General features: G+C 39.4%; 1 protein-coding gene across 1 annotated transcript in view; it reads right to left on the minus strand.

Annotated features, from left to right (window-relative positions):
* The window catches only part of robo1 (roundabout, axon guidance receptor, homolog 1 (Drosophila)), a 231,674-nt gene that overhangs the window by 118,343 nt on the left and 100,417 nt on the right, over nucleotides 1-12,914 (minus strand). The gene's annotated exons all lie outside the window — the stretch shown is intronic.

Genomic DNA, 12,914 nt, shown 5'->3' on the forward strand with positions numbered 1-12,914 from the left:
TGTATACCATAGATGGGGGGACAAAATTGATAATACGATATGCATATTCACAAAATCAATATTTCAATAAATCATTGAATCCCATGCATACTGTAACATTAGCCCAATGCGGATAGAAAAGAAACAAATGAGAACATTTTCACAATATTTCAACGTTCTCATATACACTACATACGCTACATCCAAAAAAACCTCATCATGATCCCAAAAATTTTAATAATATCGCATCGATCGATATGTGCCTGTTTGTATATGTGTACCAAAATGTGTATATATGCCTTAGGGCCATTCTTTTCTGTGTACTGTACCATACTGTACTTCACTGTAAGGGTACAACATTCGGTTTAACGTCAAATTCAAATCTACCCAAGGTCACTTCTCCCTGCGTCTTCCCTGCTCCAGTCTCACCTCGCTGTGGGTAAACAGCTTGACCCAAGACCTCTTTTGGCAACATCAAGCCGGAGATGAATGTGGCGCTCAGGGCTTCATGCCAACACAGAACAAACATCTGTCAGCTTGCCAGGAACCCGAACACGGCAGACGAGGACGCTGCAAAAGCCTTCAAAATATCACTTAGGATACAGCAGATGAGATTGCAGCGTAATGAAAGTTTTGTAACATCATCTTATCTGATGGCTTATAGCCTATAACAATTTCCACGAGATGACAGCATATGACAAAGATACAAAGTGCCGGAGGTGGTTATAAGAGCCCGGCCGCATATGTTTGATTACAAGAAAGCTTGAAGTGTGAATCGACGGGTTAATATTTCAACCCTGTAACAGAGACTTTGAGCAAAGCATTGCTCACCGTGGAGTTTAACAGCTGATAGGACGGGGAATTCCATTGCAACAGATGAGAGCATCGGTCTGAGGGTCAGTGATATTCAATCACACTTTTTTCGTGGCTTTATGACTGCCTGCTATCGTTTCACGGCCATAATTCTTTGTGAAGTTTTCAGTAAGATCGAAACTTGGAAACACTCTACTGTGAGGTCTCATTCACTCCCATGAACATCAGCACAAAATAAACAAAAATGTTATGTAATCTGTTAATGTACGTCACATATTAATAATTATTTTATTTTTTGTTCATGTTAGTTCATACTGCAATGACTATAATTTTTTTTTAATTGATATCACAAATTTAAACATTATTCTTTCACATATGTGACCCTGGACATATAAAAAATAAAGTTTTTATATATTTGAGGTGGGAAATTTACAAAACATCTTCATGAAACATGATCTTTACTTACTATTCTAATGAATTTTGGCATAAAAGAAAAAAATCGATCAATTTGACCCGTACAATGTATTTTTGTCTTTAACTAAAACTTTTCCTGTGCAACTTAAGACTGGTGTTGTGGTCCAGGGTCACATATTAGAAAATGTACATATTTAATTACAGTTACTTCTTATGTAATTGAACTAAGACTGTGTCATTTATTCAATAGTGGTAATGAAATAAAATAAAAAATAAAATAAAAAAATGATTCTAACTTTAAAATGTATGCTTTAATGTATGCTTCTCACATCCGTAATACTGTGGTCAGTTAATAATAAGAATGTATGTAGTTGTTTCCTATTTATTTATATAAATTAAATAAGTGGTTTTGTCAATTCTTCAATCAAATCTAATCAAGGTTGATGTAGGATATAGAAAATAATTAGTAATAAGTAATTAAATACTTTTTGGAGAGAGTAACTTGTACAGTAATCTATTACACTATTGAATATGTAATTAGTAACTAGTAATGAGTTACTTTTTCAACACGGATTATAACACTAAGTATCTTGTTTTACTGATTTTATATTATATAATATATTTCTATTATACGTCTCATGTTAAAGGAATAGTTCAATAGTCCAATATGGAAAGTAAATGGCGACCATTTTTTGGATGACCTATTCCTCTAACTCCTAATGTGTAAAAATAACGTTAACAAATGGACTCTTGTGGTTTTACCTGAAACTGAACTTGACATTCTTCAAAGTATTCTGATTCATAGATGTCTGAGGCTTTGAAAACGGACACAACCCTGGTAAGCATCAGTCCCAAGCAACCACGACACCATCTGTTCTCGCTCCAGTTGCTTTTCTCATGACTCGAGAACGCATAAAGAAGCAGGAACGCATTTACTACACGCAACTTCCTGTCTGCCTGTAATTACTCTGTCTCGAGAATGTCACTCGTCCCCCGAGGACGGCACTTCAGCGACACTGACATTTCTCCTCTCAATTAAAATCCCCCTTTTATGCCATATATGAAGATCTCTGCATGCAAGACAAAACGCTGTCAATCATCGCTGGCGATTCAGACCGTGAAATGCTACGGGCTATTATAGCTAGCGCTGCATAAAACCTCACATTAGCAACTGCGCACGCCAAGTAAACATGTTTGGTGTCAGCATCGGTGGAATGAAAAGTGGCTCAAACTCGACTAAACGCAGAGGGATTTAAATCTAATGGCCGGTTTATTTTTATGAATAAATAACAGGGTGCCTCGAAGTTTAAAAAGTGTCTGTGTCGACTCATTTTTTGTGGTCTGGGAACATGGCAACCACGATAACTTCACATTCGGGTATTTCCAACTACCATGAGTAAGTGATTATTGAGACAATAATTATTATCATCAAGACCCGACGTCGGGAGTCTGAAAATTAGCTGCCATACCACAGGCTCTCAAAGGCAAATCCAGTCGGAGGAACGCAGGCCTGCAATAATCTTTAGCACAGCGGCAGAAGTGCCCGCACAAGGGTCCTGTGCCAGACAGCTTGTCTTACATCAGCAAAGCGCAGGCCAAGCCGAAATCCGAGCGTGTGGAAGACTTTCTCAACCGGGGCCTTTAATGCTAAGCCAAAATCCTTTGTTTCAGTTAGCAACAACAATAGGTGTAAGAGCAGTTCACAGATTATGACAGGATCCGGCTGGCGAGCGGCCAGACAGCGCTAGCGTTATTCCATTAGGGCTTTTATTGTAGCCGAGACCTCAAATATCTGAGAACAGTGTGAACAAAGCCTCAGGAACACGCTGAATTTGTTCTGCACGGTGTCTGATAACCTCCAGCGCCATTAGTGAGCCTTATTCGCATTATTGCTTTTGTTGTGGGTTTTGGGGGCTGGAATCTAAATGGGATTAAATACTTTAATTAAAGGTCTTCCGTAAACACTCTTTGAGCATCCATTGTGCAGTGCTTTTATAAGGTTTAAGGATTAGGCATCACCATTTATACAGCTGTCTGTATACATTTTAATACACATGTCAAATCCGTAAAGGGACAGTTCCCTTAAAATGAAACTAAACGGATTTGAAGCTTCTCTACTTCATCTGTGAACACGAGGAGAAAGTGTGGACAAAAAAATACAGACTTTTTCTGTGAAACACTTGAGAAAAATCTGTCACCCTGCCCTGATTTGCAACAATAAGCGTATAATAATGATGGATCATTTGAGCTGTCGGGAACGATTTCGTGGAAAATGTCTTCACTTACATAAAGAGAAGTATATTAAGTTACCTGTATCTTTGTCTTTTACAGAGACGGCAATATAGAAGCAAAAATTACAAAGTGCAGCTTTAAAGATTTGAAATGTGCAGTAAGATGTACGGACCGCCACAGAAATGATGTAATCCTCAAAATATTTATAAAAAGCAGTGCACAAAAGATGTTTAAAGCAAAAAGTGATCAAAGCAAATTTATAGGACCTGTACAAATTTCCATTTTGACTATTGCATTGAGCAGTTTAAGCATTTGTAAGTGTTAAAAATCATCTAAATACGGTTCCTTGTTCAATTCACATTTAATCATCAATCACTTTTTTCCAAAACGTCCAAATTGTTGTAAATGAAGACCTTAAGTACTATTGCATGAGACAACATATCAACATGCGATTGTATCAGCAGTCCTTCCTATTTCACATGAGCATGTGATCAAACACATAAATATAACACGCACCCACATGTCTGCATGTAATTAACACAGAACTTTTGTGTTATTTGGTTTTGTTTAGCAAAAGCGCATTTCGAACCTTGTCCAAACACATCAAATTCCTCTGCTGCTTTTTAATGGTTACACACCAGAGATGATAGCGCAACCTACTGCATTTCCCTGGCTACGATTTCAAGGTCAGGCCTTGGATAATTATGCCTCCTGGAATTTGTCTGTCTGGGGAGCTCGCTATTCCACTTCACGCCCTGTCTGCTCCGGGATTAGCCCCAGGGCAAGAAGCACTTCAAGATGCTGATCAAGGCCCTCACACAAATTGGTGCAAAAGCTTCTTCATCAGCAGGTAAAGGATCTCAGCATGTGGTGAAATCAAGGAACGCAGGTTCGTGTCTCTGAATTTTATATTCTGCTGCAAAAATGTGAACGCCTGGGCGGAATGTTCCGAAGCCACCTACATCATTTCTATCAGCCCTTGCCAACCTGTACCAAACTGATGTGGTCCACTTGCAAATGAGCCCGATTATGTATTCCACATACAGCGTTTCCTGAGGAAGCCCAATTAGACCGGGCAGAGTTACAAATAGGAGGGGGCGGGCTGCTGAGGCCCCTATAATTGAGGAAAATCACTTACCCACAATGCAACAGGGCTGAGAGGGATCAAAGGTAGTGTTGTGTATGTGTGAAGGTGAACAAACCGGGAGGGGGAGGAAGGGTCCGTGTTTTTAAATCAACTAATTAGTGGACCCTCTATTCTCTTAATTTAATTCCCTTCACTTGGCTCTTTTGATAGCGCTCTCTCCACCATGCGGACACTTTCAAAAGAGAGTTTTAGCATTTCAAAAGTGAATCCAAGCTTTCCAATGGGCAACACATAGAACGGTCACTGGGAAGCTGATGTTGTCAAGAACGAGACAATGCGGTTGAAGGTAGGGGGTCTCGGGAAAAGAAGTGCCGTCTTCAATGCCAGCTTTCAGAATTCCATCTTCCCAAAAGGGGATGGAAAGAGAGTTTCTGCTTGATTTGGGAATGGATTGTTTGGATCAAATTCAATCAAATTTAAAACAAAATAACTATATCTATAACTATAACAACCAACCAATATCTCAGTACCTAACAGCGTTTTCTTCAAAAAACTGGTCAAAACGATCTACCCTTATGCTAGACAAGATGTGAGATGGAACACATAAAAAAACGCAGTTCTGCGCTGCTTTTATTTTCGGAAAGAGCACTGTCTGCTTTTCACTCTCTAGGGAAGCTATTGTGTACCCATAGAAAGCCCCTCCCTTTTCCATGGGCCTAACAATTACCCCGTTGAGAAGACACAATGCCTGTACCCCGTGTCAGCCCCCACTGGGCTTTTCTGTATGTCTGCTTGCTTTATCTGTCAAAGGCAATACACCGACTGGCTACCAAAAGACAAGTCTTAAAAACAGGCAAAATAAAGCGTGGGGGACAGAGCGAGAGAGGGGCGCATTCAAAACTTTGACAGGCACAAACCATTTAAAAACCTCTGCGTTGCGCAATAATGCTCAGAATTCAATCTGAATAACAGACACTCGATTGTTCATCGAAGAAGACACAATTTTTCTGCTAATCACAACCGTATGGCGATATCAGTTTTGATAAGTAACTATGGTTCACATTCAGTGCAGCTCAAAATCATTTTCAAAAGGTTTTCATTTAGTTAGATAGAGATCAAATGTAAGACTGTGCCAAACATCCAATAACATAAGCTCTTACTCCAGCCTCAGGTTCTTCTAGCGTCTCTGACAATCTGTGACCTCACGTCTCATTCCCAGACAGTCTGACGCAGCCGGCCGCATTAAATGCGCTTTAAGCCAGCGAGCACCGCATCGCTCTTTACCCCTCATCACCACGCTGGCCCTGTGACAGGCAAGGGGGTACGATCTCATTCCTCGAGGGTTTAAAATACCACGAGAGTGCTGGAAGATATAAACAAGAGAACCGAAAATATGTCTCAAGGGCTTCAAATCAGGACAGTCCGGACCGGCGTGTTCCTCTGGGAATGGTGTCCATTGAGGCATTTATCTGCGGGAACGCTGCCAACTGCATTAAGGAGTATTGATGCCAAATCGATCTGTTAATTAATCCAATTAAACAGCTCTTGCATGCTCATTAAATGTTTAGTGAGATTGTTGAATGAGAAACAGATCTGTCTATGCGCTCTCATTATAAGACCACATAGGTGGTGGCAAAAATTAACCCAGAGGAACGTTTTATTGCTTAGATGTTGCCCTTTCGTAGCTTCTTTGACGAGATTCTCCATTGCGTTTCTTTTTCAGATTCAAGTCATTTTACATGGAGCTGGTTAACTTAGTTTTGTGGAGCTATTGATAAAGATGGAGATGGTGGTCTAGTGGGTTAAACCACTGAACTGGTAAATCAAAAGGTTGCTGGTTCGATCCCAGCAGCCACCACCAGTGTGTCCTTGAGCAAGACACTTTACTCCATGTTGCTCCAGGGGGATTGTCCCTGTAATAAGTGCACTGTAAGTCGCTTTGGGTAAAAGCCTCTGCCAAATGACTAAATGTAAATGCAAATGTATTGAGGGCTGAAAAGCTTTATTTGATTAAAAGAAATCTGTTTGGTTGAATAAAAGTAATGTTTTATTTAACTCAATAATTGTCATTTTCATCAAATTTTTTAGAACTTTTAATATGTCAAAGTCGCTTTGGTTAAACCACTTAAAGGTGCGGTAGGCCTTGTGTGTGTACAAGATCAGGAGGGCACCACCTCCGCCTCATTTTGAGCCACGAAAAACCCTGGAGCACCCTAGAAAAACCTCATAAAAGAGATACGTTCTCATTAAATACATTACCGGGAAATTCAAGAATTAGTCTCAGATGACTCTCCTCAAAAAAAAAGTCATCCAAACCAATCCAAAAGCTCGGCTTTGCGAGACATCCAATCCAAAATCAATTTTATAAGACATTTTTTTTCCACAATTAAATTGAAACAAAACCAGATTATTTTAGCTATACAATCGAAATTATTTTTTTAGGTCTGCACTAATAAAGTATTTAAACAATTCAAGGGAAACATCTGAGACAAAGTGGGTACCTAAATGTTACAGATGTTGCAAGGGGTGCGTGTGCAAACCAAAAAGAAAGGCATGAAAGCAACCAAGCTCAGTAGCTAAGAAAGAGCAATAAAACCGTTCTCTAGGAAGTCTGTACAGATTTGTAAACCCAGCATTCGCCTCTAATCCGGAGAGCACCATGCCGTTTAATTCCACCTAATTAGGCTTAGACACACGTTAATTGGGATTTGGCCAAAAGCCGCACATGCAGCTCAGCGGGTGCTGTCATTTTTCACAGGTGTGCAAGGATCGGGGTTACTAATCCTCTGGCGCCTTCTCAAACCGACCACCACGGTTTGAGTTAAAAAGTTCAAAACTGGTCCATATTTTCCCATATATCGTTATTAATAATACCGTAGCTGCTGATGATATCCTTATTACTATTATTGCGGCTGTGTCCGTACGAGTTTCATCATCTTGACACGGCTTCATTAGGCCACATGTGGGTCGTCAGGGCTAGTATGCAGGTCTTGAATGGAGCTAAGGTGGAGAGAAGGTGCACTGGAGACAGATACATCGCTCACCTGCAAGAACAGGGGCCATTAATTGGCCTCTGGTGCCTGCTGTGCCCCATCAGACACTGACAATTTATTATATCCGCACTTAAGAGACCATCCATCCCAGCTTCACCACACCTCACCACGGGGGTTAATGTGATGGATAGGGCTCCGGCAGAAATTCCTTCACGCTTTTCTGTATGTTACTTACTTTCTCTTTCTGGTTTACATACACACGCACCCTCTGCGGCATCTGTAACAGAGCATCAAAGAACAGACATGGCAACTCGTATGCGGGAATTCTCAGAGGCACGCTGGTAGAGATGTTCCCCATGATGCACTTCCTTTGAGAGACGCCCACTCAACCTCTGTGATGCAAACGAGAGTTTACAGACACCCGGGCTGATGATGACAAACAAGCAGTATGTCTCAAAAATGTCTCGCGTTTGTCTCAAATAAGATTTTTTTTGCGAGAATTCCACATGTGTGTGCCAGCTTTTTTATAAACATTTAGATTTTAGCCATAAATTAGGTTATTATATTTAAATAAATGAATTATTATATTATGATTTTTACATTTAAAATTCCCATTTTGTCTTTCTATACTTTACTATTGTTTGCGATGTAACAATGTGTACAAAAATATACTACAAATAATAAAATGATATAAAAGCAGTATACCTAACACCTATATAAAATAAGCAAAGTGCTTTGTTAAAAAAGAGGAAAATGTCACATGACAGAATATCAAATACAAAATGCTGGGCTGGTTCAACTCATGGTTGAGTAAAATATGTATAAACCCAACCATTTGTTTCTCTTAACCTAAAAAAAGAGAAAAGAGAAATCCAAATTTGACCAAACCATGAGTTGAGACAACCCAACATTTTGGGGTTAAAGGGATAGTTCACCCAAAAAAGAAAATTCTGTCATCATTTACTCCAAACCTGTATAAATGTCTGTGTTCTGCTAAACATGAAGGAAGATATTTGGAAGAATGTCAGTAACCAAACAGGTCTCATCCCCAATGTACTGCCATAGCATGGAATATAAATACTATGGCAGTCAATAAATGAATTAACTGAAACCCAACCATTGTGTTTGTCCAACGTCTCCATATTTTACCCAACCATGAATTGAAACAACCCAGCATTTTTATGTTTTTCCAGCACTTCCCATTTAATTGGGTGGTTTGCCCAGGTATATTTATGGCCGCCCAAGTATACTTGGCATCAGCAAACCGTGTTTTCAAAAAACATCCTGAGCGTTTTTTAAAACGCCAGCGCCGGCGTCTTTTTCTGCTGCTCAGAGCGCCTTTTGAGGTTGAAAAAAGTTAAACTTTTCTGAAAAAAGTCAAGCTCCTTTTCACAGCAAACCAATGACAGAGACCTGTAGTTTCCATACCAACACGAAAGGGAACGTGATTGGTCGAGAAGCCTCAAGCTCGAAAAAATAAAATGGCGGCCAAAAACGCCCGTTGGAGGACAGTTTTGTATAAATGTAAGTTTAATTTTCACATTCAACAACTTTTGAATGCATTTCTATCGAGAAATTAGTATTGTAGTTTTTAAATATGTGATGAGTTATTGCAAAGACGCTCTGTTTATAATTCAAATAGACTTCCGTTACGCTGCCTATGTTTCTCTGGGCTGCCTTCGTGCGCAAAGTCATGCCATTCGGCTGCTTTTTGTAACCAAACGCTAGGAGCGTCATATTTATACTAAAAAAGTCCTATTGTCAACTTTTTCTTCTAAAAAATGTTTTAACACTTACACGACATGATGACGTTCATGAATATTCAAATTAGTTTGTGACTTTACCAGCGCCACAAGTCTGTCAAAATCCTATGGGAAACACAGTTTTTCCCACTTTTAAAAGTAGATACAACAACCCCAATTCTTCTCAAACCCAAGCTTTTGTTTACAACCGTACAAACTCTACAGATCAGCTGGATCGCATCTCTGGGTTAAACTGTGATTTTCAGAGGTCATGCAGAAACTTGTGAATTCCTGACGGATGACATCTGAGCTTCTAATGGGGACAGTTGACGTACAGTAATAAAACGGGCTCCTGTGGCGAGACATGAATCAGGGCCACATGACCAATGTGCTCTGCGTTAACTATCATTACCAAACTTCACAACAGCCGTGAGCTAATCAGCAAGTCCCCACAGGCCTCGCTGTGCAACCGACGGAGATTAAAACAACACCATCCCTCATTGTCACAGGTAGAAAAAACGCTTGTCCTTGCTTGTCAAAACATCAGGTTCCTAACTCAATCTACTGCTTTCACGTCCTTCAACAGCATCTTCTGGTGGTTAAGAGTCAAATCACGAGCGACCTCGACTTTAATGTCACTGCTGACTGTGCTGAAACAGTGTCTCTGACACAGTCTAATGGTGCCTAGCATAATATGAGAGCGCAACCAGGAAGTCAGCATTTCTTCATCTCTCCAAGAAGATGATCCCTAAGGTTCCACACCGCGACCCTTTGACCCCCCTCCCCGTGGGTGCTTGTTAAGGCGTTATACTATTTCCTCCAACCCAAGACGCCTCTCAGCAGCGGGTGCAGCTAAATCTCAGAGCGACTGGATCGGAATTCAATGCAACGAAAACGCTGGGGATGCTTTTCCTGAATTCATTTGCAAGGTGAAATACAGCTTGATACTGCCGTCTCCTTCTGCTGATAGACAAGATTCATGCTGCTTATTCATGAATACATTAATCAAGCAATCACTTCATCTGTAGTCACAACTACATGTTCTTACCATAAGTGTAATTTATTCAGTCTTCATAAATAAATCTTGCACTCGTTCTCTCGACTGCTATTTGCTTGGCTCTCCATTACTGACAAACACAACATCGCACAACATAACTATATAGAGAAGGTTTCACGTATTAAATGGTGAGCATGTCAGCAAATGAAACGTAAAGGAAATTCTCAAACAGATTGCCCAAGCAGTGCCCTACCTACCCATCTACCAACACACAGGACCCTGCCCAAAATTCACACCATTGTTTATTTAGCAATTTTTCTCAACTTCTCATTCGACTCGATCCCATTCTGTTATATAATACACATTTTTCATAATCCAAATGAGATAAAACTTAATAAAAAAGGGTCATCCTCAGACCTCAGAAACCTATCTTGGTTCACAAAAAACATCACATTGTGCTGAAATAAATGTTAAAAAACAACAATTTATGTCGAATGAGATAATTAAAGGTATTTTACCATACACACAAAAACTGCACGCTTCAGCGCTAAACACAAGCCTATAATATTCTTCCAGGTTTTTAAGGGATAGTTCACCCAAAAATGAAAATTCTGTCATCATTTATTCACCCTCATGTCATTTCAAAGCTGTATAAATGTCTTTGTTCTGATGAACACAGAGAAAGATATTTGGAAGAATGTCAGCACTTTTCAGTTCTGTGACATCGTCCAATACCTTAGGGATGAAACTATTGTATTATTTTATTCTGTTGACCACAAAATAAGGTATTTTGAATAATGTAGGAAAACAATCAATTCTGGGGCACATTTGACTACCGTTGAATTTTTCCTACTATGTTAGTCAACGATGTCCCAGAAATGAAACATTCCTCCAAATATATTTCTCTGTGTTCATCAGAACAAAGTAGTTCATACTGGTATGAAATTACATAAGGGTGAATAAATGATGACAGCATTTTCATTTTTGGGTGAACTATCCCTTTAACTTGAACGCCATTACTTTAGGCTCAACAGTAATTACAAAGCAAAGAACAGCAATAAAAGAAAGCAATGAACGGTTTAAGTCATATCAACCTTTTGATACCAGACTGTGTGTTTAAATCAGCAAGTTAAAGGAGCGTTACAAACCGATCCATTCACACTCAAGATCACAACTCTCTCAATGGCTTCCACACAACAAAGTCGTTTCCTTAAAGTGGCAAACTTGCAGCAGGCACCATATGTTTTCCACGGTGACATGTTTGAAAACCACAAGAGAAAGGAATGCAGTAAATCTGCGATAATGTCTTTAGGTTTAGCAAAAAAAGGTGCTAGTTTGTTTTAGCTAAGCTTTCGACGGTTATTTGTGAAGAAAGAGGATCAGGGTCAACGTCAAGCGGGATTATGCAGGTCTATTACATTCGGCTTAAGGTTTCTGTCAAAATCTCTGGCGAGCGCCGATCCACCCGGGCCCGCCAGAGGCTGGAAACTAAAGGAGGGACAGGGATCTCCAAATGTAATGATCTAATCACAGCAATGGGATGGTTTTATCACAGCTACCGGAAAGGCTTGACCCAAACGAAGCAGAACAAGGCTGACTCTCTTTAACAAAAGTCTCGGATATGAATCATCAATGCAAATAATACAATCATCAAGTTATATCAGTACCAAAGTGAACTTTGACCAAATGCTTAGTATGAACAACAAACGTTTATCACAAAGAGTGCAATTTCACAAAGAACTAGACAAACAGGTTAAGCACAACCACAACAACATAAAAAACCATTAACAATCCATAATATACCTTGTTAATCGTGGTATGGTAAAAGATTTCCTCACACGTTCAAAAGAACAAATTCAATCTGCTTAAAAGTAGTGCAGTCACTAACCAATGCTGACTTCAGTAAAAATGACCAAATAAAGAAAAACCTGTCTTCTTGTTTCTTTTATAATAATGAACATTTGTATAAGCTAAAGGGCAACTACAGTAGACAAAAAGCATTTCATTGCACTGTATCCCTAAAATGTCATGGAGAAGGAAAAAGCATGCATATACAGTACATAACTACATACAACTCTCTAATGTGCTTTTCAAGACTGACTGTAATGCACATCATTGTTTACATTAACAAATGTGCAAGTACTGTACATAAGGAGAGTAAAAGACAGAAAATTACATTACATTAAAAATAGGTGTTGGGATAACCTCATCAGGATGTCAAAAAGGATTTACAAAGGAAGCAGGTGAATTAATGACAGTACAAAACACAGAATCCTAATAAAAAGGTACAAAAAATGTGCAACTTTTCTCATTATCATAGTTAACAAAAGTATTGCATTGCGCTGAGTTCGGCAAATGTCAAGCATGCTTCGCACTTCAAACGACCCAAGCGCACGTTTTAAAAAAACTGCACTAAAAGTTTGCGTCAGGCTGTTTGTAATATAGATGTACACACCTGTGTAATATAGTTATAAATATACATACCTGTGCATATGTGTACAAAGGCAAAAAACAGCGCAAATCCAATAACTCCCCCCGTCATCGTTCAAAAAGTCGCGTTTTCCTGCGCTGTTCGTGTAATCCGCAGAATAAAAAAGTAAATCAGATTTTTTGATCCTTCATAATCTCCCAATTTAATACACTTCGGCTTTCCAGGA

The sequence above is a fragment of the Triplophysa dalaica genome, chromosome 9 (assembly GCF_015846415.1).
Source record: "Triplophysa dalaica isolate WHDGS20190420 chromosome 9, ASM1584641v1, whole genome shotgun sequence".
NCBI classification, from domain to species: Eukaryota; Metazoa; Chordata; class Actinopteri; order Cypriniformes; family Nemacheilidae; genus Triplophysa; species Triplophysa dalaica.